Genomic DNA, 18,996 nt, shown 5'->3' with positions numbered 1-18,996 from the left:
GATGATGTTCCCATTATGTATCCTTCCACCAAGCAGAAAAAGAGGCCCTATGCCTTGAGGCCCACCGGGGAAAGTCCTGGTGTCCCGGTGGGCCAGTCCAGCACTGTCTTCTGGATGAACTCCAATTCCCTCAAAATCAACCCAGGCAAAACCGAAATAATGACTGTCACAAAAAATGGATGAGAAAACCAATTCATCCCTTGGCCAAGAGAACTCGGGACTACCCCAGCACCCTCTGCGATTGTAAAAAACCTGGGGGTTCTGATGGACAATAATCTCACGCTAGAGCCACAAGTAAACGCTCTCCTCAAGAAATGCTTCTTCCTCCTGCGAGCGGCAAAGAGAATCTTACCGTTCCTATCGTTCGCCAGCAAAACAACCACCATCATCGCTCTCGTCATGTCAAAAGTAGACTACGCCAATAGCCTTCACATAGGCATGTCTGAACGACTCCTAAAAAAACTACAACGCATTCAAAACGCGGCAGCCAGACTACTTCTGAAACTACCCCAAAGAGAACACACTGCACCAGTGCTGAAAACACTACACTGGCTACCAATAAAACAACTAATAAAATTCAAAACACTGTGCATTACGCACAGAGCAGTACACAACGAAGGCGCTGAGTTCCTAAGAGACAAACTGCGCATACATCGACCAACAAGAACGCTCAGATCAAGCATGGACATCCGCCTGGAACCGAAGCCCTACAACAAAAGAAAACTTGGAGGATCCTCCTTCTCTCACCAAGCCCCGAAAACCTGGAACGACCTTCCAAAGTACATCCGTAACACTAGAAACCACCTATTATTCAGGAAATTACTCAAAACCTGGCTCTTCAAGTCAAAACTAGAAGGACTGGCCACAGGGCACATACCAAAAAACACCAACGAACGTAGAGTGACCGCAATACGCACCGATCAATCAATGGGAAAAGCTGAGGCAACTATCCAACGGCATACTAAAGGACCAAACGGGAGACACTCGCAATACGACCAAAGACAGTAAACATAGCAAACTAAGACAGAAAAACTAGAACAAATCATCAAGAGGACATGGACCTAACTATGACCTTCCCCATCAGCCCTTAGAAAAAATCATAGAGAGGGAAGGAAAGCACTGCATCACGGGTCCAAGGCAATGGGTGAGAAACAGAATGTTTCATCACTACACACAAACCCACAAGTATACAACTCTAACGGAATCGTAAGTACCTGAACCTGGATACAGACCCCACTAACCCAATCCTCAATCTTCTGCTTACTTAAACCCACACACAACCATCTCTCTCCCAGCAATCCGCACGCACTTTACCACACCGCATCAACAACACATAAACTTCACCCACAGCACTTGAGGCCTTCATCCGATCCGATACTAGCACCACAGCCCAGCACTCGGTGTCAACCAAGCTGAAGCTGCCAACAGCACACCACATCTCCCACTCTCCTTCTCCCCTCCTCCCGACTAACCCTACCCCCACCCTTCCTGTTTACAGATCCGCCAGAGCGCCTGGGGACCAATTCCGTTGGTGACGTTGTGGTATACAAGTACCGATAACATAACATAACATAACATAACATATTGCTGTAGTTTTGTAATTTACCGTGGCTATGCTACATGACATCTGTGTGGTGGCATGTGTCATGTATGTGTATTGGACATGCCACTCACAGTCTAATGTGTGATGCCAGTGCTACCCAACATGCTGCAAATGTGTTGCTTTTCCATCTTGCTCTCCCAGTGTCTGCCTTTTTGACTGCACTTCCAACTCTTTGACAATGCATGCATGGCAGGGTTATAGTCATGTGGGACATGTGTAAATCATGTACTGGATCCCTGGCTTGTTACGGCCTATGTGTGTGCTATGGTGCTCATGCCTGTTTCCATTTGTTGTCTTTCATGTTTTTGCAGGTGATGACGCACTTGATGCTGTTGAGGTTGAGGAGATGGTGCAGACCCAGGAGGAATCTCAGGCACAACCGGGCACCAGTGGGGGATGTGGTGTGGTGGTGGGTGAAAACCCTATGTTACTGCAGACCATAATGTCCAGGGGTGTCTCTGGGTGCACCTCCCCAGACCTCTATTCAGGTGCTGAATCAGATGATGAGACTTGTGTGCCGTCACAGGTAAGTGTTTCTGGCAGGGATTCTGTTCTGTCCAACCCACCTGCACCAGGGGTAGAACCCTCTATAGGGATGTCAGTGTTGGTAGGTCCGCCTTTGGTGGTTATGGATGCAGGGTCACACTCTACAGCATCTGATCCTGTTCCTGGGCCAGCAGATCAGAGGGGGAATGTAGTCCTGCAGCCTCAGGCAGTGCCAGCACAGCAAGGTGCAGATCGCCTTGCCCCAAACAGGTGTGGTGCATCGACGCAATTCTGGAACAAACTTCCGACTAGCCTTAGACTGGAATCAAATCTATTTTCCTTCCGTAAAAAACTTAAAACCTTGCTTTTTAAGTAATTCGAGATAAGGCTTTACGACCTCTGATGGACAACCCCTATATGTAATGAATCGTCCTGTATATTGTTTGTCTTCACTATTTGTCTACGTCTTCATGTAAGCGTCCCGATGCTTGCGAGCAGTTTGGCGCTCTACAAATAAATACATTTTTTAAAAAAAAACTGTATGGGAAAACTCCATGTACTATGGCAACCCAACATGCAGCATCAGTAGAAATGATGGCTCAGGCAATGGAGAGGGTGGCACTTCCATTATCCCCCCTGAAAGGCAGATGGAGCAACAACAGCAGGCAACAGACTCCATTTGCCAATCACACAGGGAAGACATGTTGTCGTCCAACAGGGACCGACGGGCGGCACTGGAGACTCTGCGCGAATCCATATCAATAGAGTCCCAGGGCCACAGGGAAGCCCTGAGGGTAGAACTACATAACCTCAGGCAGACTCTGGTTGAACTTGAGGCTTCCAGTAATTTAAGGGCAGAACAGCAGCTGGAGCAGCTCACACGTTTGCTCTCAGCTGAGCTGCATGCAACACATGAGGAGATCCGGGCATCACGCGAGGCCATGCGTGCAGAAATTCAGGTAACCGGTGACGTGCTGCATGGGGATCTCTGCACTTTAATCCTCCAGAATCAGACCTTCCAGACCTGCATGCTTGCTGCCATGGAGGACCATACCAGGGCTTTGCGTGGGCTGCCTCCCATAGTGCCACCACCTCCTGATGTAGCAGCAGAGGGTGAGCAGAGCGACAGCAGTTTTCCCACAATGGCATAGCCGTGCAGGCCATGAGCCCAAGGAGGTATTTTTTTTTTCGCAACATCCACGCAGGTGGGTGTTGGTGTGCACCCTGTCCCCGAACCTCCTGGGTGGCCTCCCCCACACCCCTTGCCCCACATGACCATTTTTGATTTGTTTTTTTACAGTGTGTTGCCTTGTGTGGCTCCCGTGGGCATCCACTGTATTCTGGCTGGGCACATGCAGGCTTGTCCTGAGTTTGGGTTAGATGCTTGGGTTCGTGAGACACACACCCCCCCCTGCTTCCCGTTTTCATGGGCTTGCAAAGGGTGTGACCAAGTGACAGTGAATTACACAGTGATGTTGGGCTCCCATGAGCTGTGTGGGCAGTCTGTAGTCAATACTGTGTAGACATCCCTAGTGGATATTGTTGTTGTATTGTACACTGCATGGTGTATTGATATGTGCTTGTGCATCCATGTCTTCCTCCTAATTTGCAGGTTCCTTCCTCATGTCTTCACAAGGCCGTCTACTTTGCAGATGCAGTTCATGTTGTATGCAGTACACTGAGACATTTGTGTGGCAGCAACACTCTACAGTTGGAAGGGGTCGATATGCTGGTGTATTCAGGTTGTAAGACTACCACTACTTGAACTTAGTACTGTCATGTTTTTGGATTTTTCCATGGTGTGTTGCAGCATTGTGTTGGTGGTAAGTATTTGGTAATGTGTGCTGTTAGTTATACATTACTGGGACCATATTGTGTGTGGGCAGTTTCCATTAGGGACAGTGTGCTTTGTGACACTTGTGTCAGGTCTTGTGCATTGCTGTGTTTGCTTTCACATTGCATTGACATGCCATGGTGTGTTTGGTGGTGGAGCTGGGGAGGGGTTGGGTGACATGGCGCTGTTCTCATGTTGTATTTAGCAAGGGGGTAATGAATATAGCAGCATAGATGTATGCCTTTTGATGACACAGCATTGGTGGTGTTTGGGTAGGTAGGGATGCACACAATGTAACACTTCCAGGTGACCAATCTCAGGCTGGTATGGTTGTGACAGTTGACTGTCCCTCATGTCATCATCATTGATTGTCAGCTGGTATGTGCCAGGGCTGTGTGCACTCCACAGGGGTGTGATTTTATGTGAAGTAATTAGCCACCAGCTGCGTACGAGCTGCCTCACCATGTGCCCTTTCACCTCCCATGCACAGCGGCCTTGCATGTGGTTGGGGATGTGGGGGCACCACCATGTCCACCGGCAGGCCCCGGCGTGTCGCAACGTTGTGCAGGACACATGCTGCCACTATGATCCTGCACACTACTGGGGGAGCGTATAACAGCTGCCCACCAGAACGGTCAAGGGAGCGAAAGCGTGACTTGAGCACTCCGAATGTGCGCTCCACTATGCCCCGGGTTGCAATATGGGCTGTGTTGTATCTTACCTCGGGTGGCGTGGTGGGGTTCCGAATTGGCATCATCATGTGGGTGCTCAGAGGGTAGGCACTGTCCCCTGGGGAGGTGGTGATAGGTATCATTAGTGGGGTTGTGACATTACTCAGTATCTGACATGCATGCATGTGCAGTGGCATTTATACTCACCAAGCAGCCATGTATCGTCATGCCGCCCAGCTTCCATGTCCCGGTTTAGGGTTGACATTCTTTAAATGAAACTGTCGTGGGTGGACCCTGGATAGTTGGCATATACTGAGGTGATGATTCCCTTGGCATCACATACTACCTGCACGTTGATGGAATGCCAGTGCTTGCGGTTTCTATAGATGTGCTCAGATGCCCTGGGGGGACGTAGAGCCACGTGGGTGCAATCAATGGCACCTAGCACTTTGGGGAATTGTGCCACCCCGTAGAAATCCTGGACGGCAGCCTGCCTTTCTGCAGGTGTTCTGGGCAGGTATATATGCCTGAGGACTGATGGGCGTGCAGTCATGATGGCCAACACTTGGTGTAGGCAGCATGACTGCGTGGGCTGTGACCCCCCCCCATAGCACTTGTCCACTGAAATGATACAGTGGCCAAGAAGTGCAGTACATTGAGGACCTTCTCCAGGGGGCTGAGTGCTTGGGAGCACAGGGTGGGTGATGTGAGGTCATCCTCCCACTCACTCACCAGGTCGAGTATTATGTGAGGTGGAAACCTGTATCTCCCATACACCTGGTCATCAGGCATCCCAAAAAGGCTGGTTCTGGGTGTAAAAATTCTGGGCCTGACTATCCTCCTCCTCCTGCGGTATCCCACGACCACTGCTGCTAGGAACGGTATATTCATCTTGGCGTCTGAGCTTGTTTGTTGTTTGTGCGCACTTTTATGCTGTGCAGGTCCACATACGCCTGCTTCCTGCTGGCGTATGTGTTTCCGGATTAACGCATCTTTTTTGGCGCACACATTAGCCCCGTTCGATTCCATGAATATGTGTTGTAGACGCGGGTGTGGGCATTCCGCGCATTTGCCTCCTGTACTTCCCCCGTGACGGCCACATTTTCACGCGTTATTCCCCATTCCACGTGTTACGCCCCCTGTTCCGCCTACTTTTGTTGTGTGCGCTGCGCTATGTGCGCTTTCGCTGTGCGCTTAGTGCACGCTGTTTGGAGACGTGTGCGCCAGTATGCGCCACGCAGAATTTTAGCGCACATCCAGAGATTTACACGCGCACGGACTTCCATGAATCGCTGTGCGCGGGTTTCGCTGCAATTTTCGCACTTGCGCTGCGATTCGCACGCTTTCACACGCTTGCACCGAAAATTTCAGCGCACATTAATTCCATGAATCGGCCTGTAAATTACATATGCTGAATGGAACAAATTGTACTAAAATAACATGAGGGAATTATCAATTGCAAAGGTAAGACCCTTATGCACTATATATTTATCTTTACAGGGATTATCCCATGACCCATTCAAAAGACCTAACGGTAAGCGGGCTTCTTTTCTAACATCAAAGCTTTAACCAATTACTAAAAAAGATGTACTTTATTTAGAATTGAATCATTTGAAGTGTGCTGCGGGGTCACTTAGTATTTTAATATTAAATAACAAGCCACCGCCACCCATTTTAGAGAGAAAAATCAAAGGTGCAACAAAAGTGACGGAAATACGATGCTTAATCAGTTTCATAATGTAAGGGCCTTAAAATGAAGTGAAATATAAATCAACATAGGAAATTGTGACGTATGTTTGGATGTATAGGAAATACACGTACTTATTTACTATATTTTCTTTTTATGTGTATATTTGTGTTGTCTCATTGTGTTTGGTGAATTGCTATGTATGTGATATATGTTTTATTAATTAATGGTGCATACAAACCATCCTTATTCTTTCTCTCCACTTTGTTTAATGAACTACAATCATTAATATCTATGCATGATGCACTACTCATTCTTCTTTATACAATACTTTTGACTGATGTGTATATAATTGTCAGAAGAACAATAAACGTATACTAATTTGCCCACACTTTTTTGTTTTGAGAAAGGCCCTGGAGAGGCCGAAACACGTGTAAACAGTTTATGAGCAAATCAAGTAATAAATATTAGCTGAAAACCACCAAATGGCCTAAAGAAATGTATATCATTCTACAATTGGAGTCTAACTAATGTAGGTGGCGCAGTTATTGGTGTGTCTATTGTACACTGCAAGTAGCCAGGGAGGGGGGGATTGGTCCCTCCTATAAAACGACACCAACGCGACACAACCTAACAAGGTGGCATATCTAGGTCGCTGGCAGAAGAAGTTGAGCGCATAACAAAACCCCAACTACCTCAATTAATCAACTGCATATGACCTGCACATGCCCCCATACGCACAAGGTGGGCCAGTCCCCTACCTATAGCCGTATACCATGGCGCCTCTGAGTGTTCCATATGGTGTGCTGCCCACGCCCATACCAAACGCCCTGCCCCAATATCCACACACAAATACCCATACCAGCACCCAATAGCACACCGGTCTATGCACTACACCAGACACAGCCACAGGTCCCCTACGTGCTGGATAAAAATGCATTACCCCATGGCACAGTGACTCACTAGCAAGGGGCCAGTGTGGTGGGTGGAAAACCATTTACGTTGCCTAGATTAGTACAGCTCGCAGAGAGCTTTAGTGTGTCCAGTCCTGTCGGTCACTGCCAACCCAGAAGAGGAACCAATGGTGGGCGTGGAGATAGGACACAAACCATTTGTTTTGATGGTAGATACCGGAGCAACAAAGACATTACCAGGGAAGGACATTTCCCCTTGTTGGGTGAGATAATTGATACGAAAGTGTTCTATGGGGCAATACAATTAGTTACATTTGCAGAAGAATTACCCATAAAGTTAGGTAACAGAGAAGTGCGAGGCCTGTTGTTGTTTTCGGCTGCGTTCCCTATAACTTTGTTAGGGAGAGGTGTGCTCAGTAAACTTAATATGACAATATCATTCACAGAGCAAGGTGTGGAATGTTCAACCATCCGAAATCTGTTGTGTGAGGGCCATGGTCATTGTCCATGCATTAGGAAGTGAGGTAGTGACCCGAGGAATACCTGTACACCCACATTTGTTCACATACGGGGTTGTAGGTTTACTTAATGCAGTGTCAGGTATGACCAGTAGACAGTGGAGAGTACCATCTGAAAGTGTATTTTGACCAGCTATGCCGCAGGACCACAAAGCAGGAACAATACTTACATTACATATGGAATGGGTGGTGGCCACAGGAAACAAAATTGTGTTGATAGGGACTGGTGCAGAGATAGGAGAGTGGTGCACAGTCCAATGCATTTACCCAGCCCAACCATTGAAGGGGGTGTCAGACGGGCAACTGTTTGCGGGCACTAACAATGATGGGGAAGTAATATTGGAGGTATGTGTCCCATGTGAAATTATGATTCACTATCGTAATGTCCCATGACCCATCCTGGTGTTCTGTGCAAAAGCCATCATTTGCACAGGACAACTTGGCCCAAGTACCAGAGTGTATGCACAAGCAACCCCCATGACGTAGCACTGCTAAAGAGTATGGCAGCAGAGTACATTACCCTCAAGACAGGGGCAATATTACAGAGAATAAAACAGTACCCATTGTCCAAGGAGGCAGACGAGGGAATATATAACACCATCACAGCATTATTGAAACAGGGCATTATAGTGCCTTCAGAATCCCCCCGTAACACTTGTGTAAAGGCACTTTATAAATGCCATATCATATCATAACACGGCTGTATACCCTAATAAAAAATCAAAGGAGTGTAGTTGGAGGATGATTCAGGATTTACGCCCCTTAAACAGTGTGATTCAAGATTAATTCCGGTTGTACCGAACCCAGAAACTATCGTATGTAACATACCAACCAAAGTGACTAATTTCACTCTTATTGATTTAAAGAATGCATGTTTCTCCATCTCATTGCCTGCCGACTCTAGATACCTCACAGCATTTAATTATCACGGTATGAGATTCCAGTACACTCGGCTTCCAAAGTGGTTCTTTGAGTCCCCCATATATTTAACAGAGTTCTCCATGCTGATTTAGGGAACATACACGTGCCAGTATCATAATCCAATATGTCTCACGTTAAATGTTCACTTACAGTGTGTTACACTCACCTGGTCTCCACAGGGGTGCCGAACAGGACTGACAGATCTGATGTTAAATGGTTTCACGTGTCTACACTGTAACTGTCAAAATTGTGTGTGACCCTCAAAAAGAACTGGGTCAACAGTTTGACACTTTGTTCAGTTTGAGAATGCAACTCTGCAAAGACCATCACCTCTCGCCTCACGAAATTGTGACTGGGAGGGATGCACACGCCACTTTCACCTACACATGTTGCATCTGATACTCGGCAGGTCTGCGAGTATTTTGGGAGAGGAGTTTACAGGGTATCTGCATCAGTTAACCAGATGCATAAAAGTTATCTCTCTGTAGCAACAAAAATAGATAATGCAGATGGCGGCGTGGCCAGGAGGTACCATCTATATACGGAACTTAGTTTGTCATTGGAGCCAACCAAGGTTTAAGGTGTTTGATAAGTATGAGGAACTACTGCGGGGATACCGATTTCACCACCACTGTGCCCTTGCCTTGCTTTAAGTCTTGCAAAATTGCTGCATGAATGTGAAGATGTTACGGAGACTTAGGTTCCTCTGTTCTTTTTAATATCTAGAAGGAGGATTGGGGTGACTTCACATATCCACATGCGCTAAAGAAGAATTGTGCTACTCCAACATTTAAAGTTATGTCAATTTGTGTTTAATGTTAATGAACAAATCATAAAGGTAGTTTTTCAGCCCCTGTGATTACATGTGTTTCGGCAAACACAATGCCTTCTTCAAATCAGCGCAAGTCTACAACATAAATTATAAAACATACCAGTTGTGACAATACAATTAAAGTCATTGCATTTCATTGCCGTTCATTTTGTTACAATTATAATGTTATATCATATCATGTAAAAATGCATATAAACACATTGGTTAAGGCATGTATTAGTATGCAGTTCACAGAGATGTAGGAGGGGGTTAGGGTAGGAAAGTTAAGGAGGTTCAGAGAATGAAATAATACATTAAATTGGTAAATAAAAACATGAAGGTTTGTGTTAGATCTTTACTAGTAGGTAAGAGAACAAGTTGTAAGGCATCTTGTCTACTAGCTGATAGCTTTGCTCCTGGATTGTTTAAATAGCCAAATAACATCTCCATTGTGTTGCTCTCTATATTGCGGTACAATCCAATTGTTGCAGTCATTTAGTGAAATCATCTATACTTGAATGTAACCAAATACAGCACTCTCAGCATTGTAAGCTATGTGCCTGGTAGTAGTTAATAAATAGCAGCGGTGGGGCACCACCTCTTACAGTGGTTGCATTATTTAGTCTCAAAGTTGGATAGTGTGTTTTTTCATCACGGGTTAAATCCTTCCTAGGTTGAAACATGTCTTTAAGTTAGCATAGTTACAGACTGTGGCAGCAAGTGCCCTAAATGTAATCATATTGCATCAGTGCTTGTTTCATATCACACGCTGTATATATTGGGATCTTCGTATGTGTTAACCTTTATCATCATCCATACCCATATTCTTTAACGTGCATTTGACTCTAATTACAGCTCAAACGGAAATACGCTGCTTTATTCAGTAGTGTGCTTAATCATAAAATTCGGTTTCATGAAAAATGTTAAATTCTAGTTTCCCATTTTAAAAGTACCCATTTATATATATTCCTGATATTCGTGTCTGGGTATTCATTTGGTTTTCCTTTGTGTGCATCATACGGCTCCATAGCCGTCAACTTGAATGCCTCACGTTAAATGTTCACTTACAGTGTGTTACGCTCACCTGGTCTCCACAAGGGTGCCGAACAGACTGGCAGATGTGATGTTAAATAGTTTCACGTGTCTACACTGTATCTGTGCCGTCACAAAGGTGCTCCTTTGTTTTAAGAATGGCAGGCTCTCCGTCCTGCAACAGTATGCAGGGGTGCGTGGAGTTCTAGGATCCAGTTACTTCACTGATCCTGTCGAGTCTCAGACAACGTTGATTCAATGGGTAAGTCTTTACCATCTATATGGTTTGCCAAAGAGTTCTAATTGCCCAAGTTTCTCTTCGCTGTCTTTCCCTTGTAGGTGTCCCTTTAATGTCAAAGTACGTAGAATGCAGTGTTGTTTTCCAAGAAAAGGTAAGTTCACACCAGCGTTCTGTGATAAGTCTTTAGATGTGCTATTGCTCTTCTGTGTGACTGACCTGCTGCTCTTGTATTGCAGGTGCTGTACCCTGGACCGCGTGGTGAAGACTAGTGGGATTGCTACTAAGAGCGGCCTTCAGGTGAGCATGACGCTGCAATGAGTTGACTGTTCAAGGCTTTTTCAATATGCGCTAACCTGATGTTTCTTCTTGCATCCGACAGGTGCGGCGACTCTGGAGCGGTGGGCGAAAGATGGGAGCGGTCGAGAAATGGAGGTTTGTATGTTCGCCGGAAAGAGCAGCTCTCAGGTAGGTATGAACGATGCGCTGGATAGCGATGTGGAATCCTTGACCAGCGCGGCTAAACTGATATCTTTTCCTTCCTTTGCGGGTTGCTCGAGAAGAAACTGGACTGGCGTTGTAGCAGACTGGCCTGAAAGTGACAGACACGGTGAGTGTTATGCTGCAGGAGTGCACAGCACAATAACGCAAAGCGTGTTCTGTACTAAAGGCGTGGTTTATATAGCCTTCAGAAAGTAGTCCCCAGGTAAAGTAGTGCCAGCAACCACACCTAAACAAATATTTCCCGAGGCAAATAGTCCCTTCAGCCTGCCTCAGATTGATCCACATGTGCTTCACTTAGTTTGAAACTTGCCATGTTGGTGATGGCAGCATGAGCCTGGCGCCAACAGCGCCAGGACCAAATCCAGGAGGTCCCTGAGAGAGCCTTTGGGGCCATAAAGGCCCTCATGGAAGTCGAAGTCCTGGAAAGGTTGGTCTGCACCTGATGCGTGGGGGTATGGACCGTGACACACTGTTATACGGGCTCCCTCTGGTTAGAGGTGCCAGCGCATCACTGTTTGTCTTATCCCATTCAATGAGGGGTCTTGTAAAAATTCAGGACTAGGAAATGTGCGTCCCTTTCCTGTCTGTCTCGTGTCCGCGTTCTCACACGGCCAAACAGTGCATTCAGTTATGTTGTTAATGGTTGCTGTGGTTACCGGCAAAGTCCGTTGTTTGTTTCTTTTTTAGTCTCCATGTTGTGGGAAAGAACATATTGAAATCAATGGGAGTCTGGCTATTACGTGTCCTTAAAAACAACTCTAGCATTTATAGTGTCCTCATAAACTGAATTTCATGTTTCATAATATTGTGAATTTGCCTGAGCGAAAGACAAAAAGGGCTAAAGTCTACATTCCCTACGTTTTAGGGCACATTTGCAATTAAATGTCGCCAATAATTTGTAATGCTTGCCGGTCAGTGACCTTCACGTATGTATGCGTTCTCAACATAAACTCACCATGATAGCATGTTGCCCATTTGTTGTACAGTAAATTTGGATCCTGTGGGTCCATGTTTTAAATTCAATGTGTAACATACAAAGTGTCTAACCGTTACTGAGTATTAAAATACACTCCCTTACTAATATTAAGTAACTTATTCAAGATACTCATAACATAATGATGACATTATTTAGGTTGGAGTTCTCCTACTCTCTACATGTTCTCCAAATATCATTCAAACAGCCATTTGTCGTATGTTAGGGCATGACATAATAATATTATTCAGAACATCCGTAAGGCACCTTCATTTGAACATGAAGCAGTTAGTTTGTTGATTACTAATGTAAGCTAATTACTCATTACCTCAACAGCTCCTCCTATTGTAAACAGTTGTAATTAAGTCAGTGGAATTCAAACGATACAGTCAGTCTACAACAATGTGCGTAACAGTTTGTACATGATTCATACAGTTCTACAGAAAGGATGCCATCTCATTTTTAGTGTTTAAGCCTCTTTCAACCGTTCTGAAATGGCTGATTAGTTTTGCTTCCTCTTGTCTCAGGCGACCCTACCTGTTGCCGCCCCTAGGATGACCTTCTTAAGGCCTATGTATCTTATGTCTTTTTTGTCACACAGCCGGTGCTTCTCCTGCCAGGGGAGGGCTAGGGGTAAAGAGATATCCCGGCTCCCAATCTGAGAGAGAAGCTCGCAAAACCTGGTCCGTAGTTCGCAGATCGTGCTTCCAATGTATATCTGGTGACAAGTACAGATGATTGCGTAAACCACATATCTGGATCCACAGTTTATGTTGTCAGAAATCTTCATTTGGATTCCATGTAGATCTTTAAAGATAATTGTATTGTCCACGGCATGCCTGCACATGGAACAGGTACCAAATTTTCTGAACCCCTACTGTGTGTTGGTGAAAAGCCATGTAATGGTTGGTTCTTTCTTACCCTCTGGAAGCATTGATGGGCTCAGGTTCGTTTTCAATGTTTTTGCTTTACTTCAGATTAGAGACGGTACATCTTCTACAAATTCTCTAAACTGTGAGTCTAATTTCAATAGGTACCAATTATTTTTTAAAATTCTTATTATTAAATGGTTATTTGCACAATACGTAGTTATAAACTGCACTTTTTCCGGATATTTGTTTTCTTTCACCTTTTGTATCAAGGTTTGCGCTCTTGTTAATTTTTGTGCTTTATCACATGCTATTTTGATGCACTTCTCTATGTATACCCTCTCCTTAAACCGCCTGGTGAAAAGAGCACATTCTTCAACAAACGTTCCATTTTCAGTACAATTTCTCTGCGCTCTAATAAATTCTCCTTTGGGCATATTTTGTTTCACCGGTTCGTGATGGCAGCTACTAGCATAGAGAGTGGAGTTAACCTCCATTGCCTTACGATATGGTTCGGTTAGTACTTGGTTTCCTGATACATAGATAGTTAGGTACAGAAAGTTTATACTGGTGTCACTGCTCGTACCAGTGAACTCTATTCCTGTTGGGTTAAGATTAATTCTTCTCATTAAATCCTCTAGTGGGTGCTTCGTTCCTCTCCAGATGAGGAGCACATCGTCAATATACCTAGTCCACATAAGAACATGTGACGTGTATGCTTCATCACTGTATATATATTTGTCCTCAAACATTGACATAAACAAACTCGCAAGGGCTGGGGCGTACTTCACGCCCATGGCCACTCCTCTTATCTGTTTATAAAATTAATTGTTGAATATGAAGACGCTATTCTCGAGTGTCGCCAAAAACATCTCTTTCAACATGGTTACAGAGTGATAGGTAGAGGTAGAGGCAGAATCTTGTTGGAAAATGTAGTCTATTATTGCCACTGCCAGATTGTGTCTAATTGAAGTATATAAAGTTTTAATGTCCCAGGTAACTAATAGGAAGTTCGGTGACCATTGGACTTCTGCAATTCTTTGAATAGCTCCTGTAGTATCTTTCAAATAAGACTTGATTTGAATGACTCTCGGTTTAAGAACTTTATCTACATATTTAGCTATGTTCTCGGTTACCCATCCAATGCCACTTAATATTGGTCTCCCCTCAGGTATTTGGACGAAAGCTTCATGCACTTTTGCTGAAAAGTAAATGGTGCGTAATGTGGGTTGTTTGATCAGAAGATACCTCTTCTCTTCCTCCGTAATCAACCCTTTTCGGCTCCATTCCTGAATTAAATCATTCAAACCTTCTAAGATTTCCTTTTTTGGATTGCTGGCCAGTCTTACACAACATTCTGGTGTTTCAAGGTAGTTATTTGCCATCTTCAAATAATCTTGTCTATTCATCACCACGATGTTCCTGCCTTTGTTGGCTTCCTTTATAACTATACTCGTATCAGATCTGAGGTCTGTCAGTGCTCGCCTTTCTTTGATTGTTAGATTATTGTTGGAAAACTTTTTTACCGGTTTCTGGGATATTTTCCTTCTCGAGTCCAAAATATCATTGAGGTCCTTCATAACTGACTTGTAAACTGCATGAACCATATTCTCTGGTTCCAACTGCGGTGTTAATTTCAATTTTGATTTAAGTTCGGCTCTCCATAGGCTCGTTGGTTGGATTCGTAGTTCATTCATCGTTTGATGTATTGTAAAATCCGAATCATGGCTCTTCAGTACCGGTTCTGTCGTATCTGGATGCTTGTCCAATTGTGTGGTAAAAAACTTTTTAAGCTTGAGCTTCCTCACAAATTTGAAAATGTCTATATGCATTTGTGCTGTGTCGTATTCCAATGTTGGTGCAAAGGAAAGACCTTTGCTCAGTAGCAAAATCTCTTCAAAGTTTAAGGGGCCCTACACCGTTGTGCACGCAACACCATTTACCGTTAAGGTTAAGGAGTTGCAGGCTTGGGTTCACCTTTCTGATGTCCGGAAGACACCTCATACAACTCCCCCTTGCCAGACTCACAGCAATTTCCAGAGTAGAAACATGTGTGTTTAAGTGCAACTGACAGTAATTGATGTTATAGAGAAAACGTTCTGAAGTATACTGTGTGCTTCCTTTTAAGTATTGTGTTAATTCAGCTGTATTGTGCATTAGTTCTAGTGATAAGGAGTATGGCGAATATTGTTGTCACTGCATGGTTGTTTCTTCCTTCTCTCCCTCTGCAGGTTTCACACCACAAGCATTGTGTAATATTGTTAATATTGTACATTTGTTTAGGTTTTGTTGTAGCTTATTGTGCATATTTATTGGGTAAATTTATATGGTGGGGACATATAAAGGGTGAGGTGTAGAGGGTGTGGACAAAGTGATATTTTCATTATTATGTTGCCAATGTAAAAATAACTCAAGTAATAGACAACAATATCTGGTTTCGGAAACAACATATTAGGCGGGGGGCTGAAGAAGATAGGGAATATGACCAATATAAAGGGGTGGTGTTTGATACAGTGGCTGATGTGCACCATCCGGAATTCAGTAATCTATGGAAGAGTTACATGCACTCAGTGGGGAAGGAGAGGTTAAATGGGAGCTGTTATGTGTGCTCCCTCATCCCTCATGTGTCAGGGGTGCCTAAGCTGTTAATACCCCAAGAGATGCCTCCTCTGGTAGCCCAGTGTTTAGTCCATTTGGCAGTGTGTTGGGTACAAAGCATGTTCCAAGGGCACGAAGTTCAAGTTGTACTGATGTACAGAGAGGATGAAGAATGTGCGCAGAAAGGAAAGGACTCGTGGTGTAGGACACATCTATTGCTGAAGATGAAAGGAGGACTGATTGTTACCAACAAATGGGAGGACGGCAGTCAGTAGTTAGCTGCGCAGCAGGGGGTTTGGCGGGATTCGTTGAAGAAGTGATATTGAACATGAACAATAATTGTGTTGCCATATGGGGTACATATGTGCCAAAACTAACATTGATCGAAGCAAAATAGACTACAGTGAAGATACAGACAGTAGTAGAATATGTGTTCTGCTTCTGTGGAAATGGTCCCGTACCTGTGGAACTAACAGCTAATGCAACAAAACATTATTCATCCCTGATCTTAGCAAAGGAACAGCTGCTCTTATGTACCTATTCTGGGTTTGTGGCCAGCAAGCCCACATGGATCTCCCACCATCGTGGAGTGGCACTTGCTCACTAACTACCCTGCATTCAGTTGTCTTACTGGTTCCTGACACACATCTGTCTCTAGTAAATATGTCAGGACAAGAGCCATCCCATCTCCCCTAAGTGAGGTGCAAGACAGGCTCAATTCGGAGAAGCCATCTGAAATGATCTAATTATCTGTCCAAAGACTCTTCTACATGTTTAATGCCATTCCAAGACAACTGTCGCCTATATACCAAGACAGAGACATTTTTTGCTTCCCTCCTGGTGCCAGGTATCCAGGCTACAGCCAATGCCAAATGGCTGCAGATAGTGTGGTGAGAAATGATCCAGTTGGCGAACGACACAGAGCAGGATCTTAATTCGATAAAAGTGAGCTGCAAACGTTATGACTGATGACCCTGCAGAATAGCTTTGTCTTGGATTTATTGATGGCCAGGGAAGGTGGGGTATGCAAGATGATTGGGTTGTCATGTTGTGAATACCCCCCCAAATGATGCTGACAATGGGTCCTTGTCCCATATAATAGGGGCCCTACACAAGTTGAAGACAGGAGTGGAAACAGAAGTGGGAGTACAAATTGGTTTGATACCATGTTTTCCTGGGCCCCAACCTGACTAGGAATAGCCATGTAGATGTTGGCTCCCAGCGCAGTGTTCCTGCTACTGAATTTTTGCACCAAGACTCTCCCAAACAGTGCCATGATGATGGTGTTGATAAGGGCAGGTGGAGCTCCCCCTATTACGAAACACCAGAATACTCAAACAGATAGTTGCCCAGGGGTGACAAAGAAATGTTGCATGGTGAGAATAGAACATCCTTCAGATCCTGCAGGGCCATTAACTTCATCCCGCTAGATCCAGAGAATTATGTGGAACACTGGGTTGACTTAGCTGGGGATGGGGGTTGTTGTTACTTCAACTGCACCCTAGAACAATATGCCCAAAGGGGGGACGGGGGGGGGAGATTTACATCATGTGTTCAGAGCATGGGTCCCAAAAGAAGAGAGGAAGGGGTTAGTTAATGAAGTATTAACTAAAGGCGGGAATGTTTGGATGCACGTGCAGCATCCCAGCATGGCCAAATGATTCAAACTAAGGACAATCTATAAGCGCATGAGAAATTGAAGGTGTGCAGCAGGAGGTGTGCAAGGATTGCAGTTGGGGTCTGGCTATGTGATAGGTTTGCACATGAAAATATGGAATAGGCAACAAATGTATCTTTCAGGTAGTTATAGAGGCTTAGGTAGGCCCAGTTACAGGGCATGGGTGCTATTGTGTAGCAGTAGTGAAATTATATTTATAGTAGAGGTGCTAATGTATGACAATGGTGGTGCATATATGGGACCGGGGTGAGAGAAATACTGAAGCTGTCAGGGATCACCCTTGCTCCTGGTAACTCTGGAGCTCATGTACAATTCTTTAACCAATCACCACACTTAAGATGGCCGCAGAGACTGGACAAATCAGGAAGTCTTCAGGAAGATAAGAAACAGTCTGGTTTATTCCACGCAACCAGCAGGGGGACTCGTGGCATTCAAAAGCATTGCTACTTCCGTGTGGCTTGCTACCTGGGCCCTGCTCTTCGCTCCGTTCTCACGTTGCTGCAGAATCCTATTTTCAAGCTTCCTGATCCTGTTAATTATCTTCCCGCTTTCCCTCTTACTCTAGCCGGTCCCCTTACTGGCATCTTTTTTCTCACGCAACTCGCACATTTCCCGTTCATCCCTTCCCACCTATTTGCTGTCGTCTTCACAACTCTCCCTCTTGAGTTTCACTCTGACATTCTGCAGCAGCATTTCCTTTTAATCTCTCAGCTGTGTGATTCCCTTCCCAGTGTAATCCCATGCCCAGTACTGTCAGTCTTTCTTCCTTGTTCTGAAGCTGTGCTCCTTGCCGTGGTTGCCGCTCTACACTATCATCGTGCTCCTCGCTTGCAGGTCCAGGTTTCCGGTGAATACAAAGTTAATCTTCCTTTCTTGCTCTCATTCCTTTCATTTGTGTGTCCTGATCTGTCCCTCATTCCTCCTTTACCCATCGTTGATTGCTGTTGCTCTTTGAGATTGTTGAACAGGAACCTGTTATACCGCTGGATAATCCGAGAACACTTCTACTTGTCACTTCAGAGCTCATCAGAGCCAGGATACCCCACACCGGGCTGATTAGAACAGGGCTACTCATAGGGCTACTTTCAGTAAGGGGTTTTCCCTGTTCCTGTACGACCTTCTGTTCTCATTCAGAAGTCTGACAGAGACAGGGATCATCCTACTATTCTCATTACGAAATCCTTCTACGACCTCAGGTTAGCGCATAGTGTGAACCTGATAGAAGCACCACCATATCGAAAGTGAGGCCTAGCATTTTGTATTCCCTGTTGTAAGTGCAGTAGTGTGGCATAATGAAGATGTTGAATTATTTCCCTTTCCCAAGCATCAGTAGTGAAGCTGAGAATAGTGGCATTCATGCCGAACAGATAACGGTTTCATTGTATCCAGCCGTAGGCCCTTTGCAGACCAACATTAAATGCAAATGGCAAGGCGAGGGTAGGGCTGTGGCCTTTCCCACTAACAGATCCACAGGAGCCACATTAGAGGTCTTGAGCTGCCAACATGTTAGGTTTAGACTTAGGACGCGAGCGCCCCCCCCCAAATAAATTGCCATCTTGTTTGAACTACCAGGCAGCTGGGGAATAGAGTACATATATTCATAAGAATGAGGCTGATTAATGAGGTCTTCGAGAAAGCAGGGGGGTGTATCACGGGTGG

This window comes from Ambystoma mexicanum, chromosome 11, assembly GCF_040938575.1.
Source record: "Ambystoma mexicanum isolate Mex_15411 chromosome 11, UKY_AmexF1_1, whole genome shotgun sequence".
NCBI lineage: Eukaryota > Metazoa > Chordata > Amphibia > Caudata > Ambystomatidae > Ambystoma > Ambystoma mexicanum.
Note: the sequence above shows the minus strand (reverse complement) of the source record.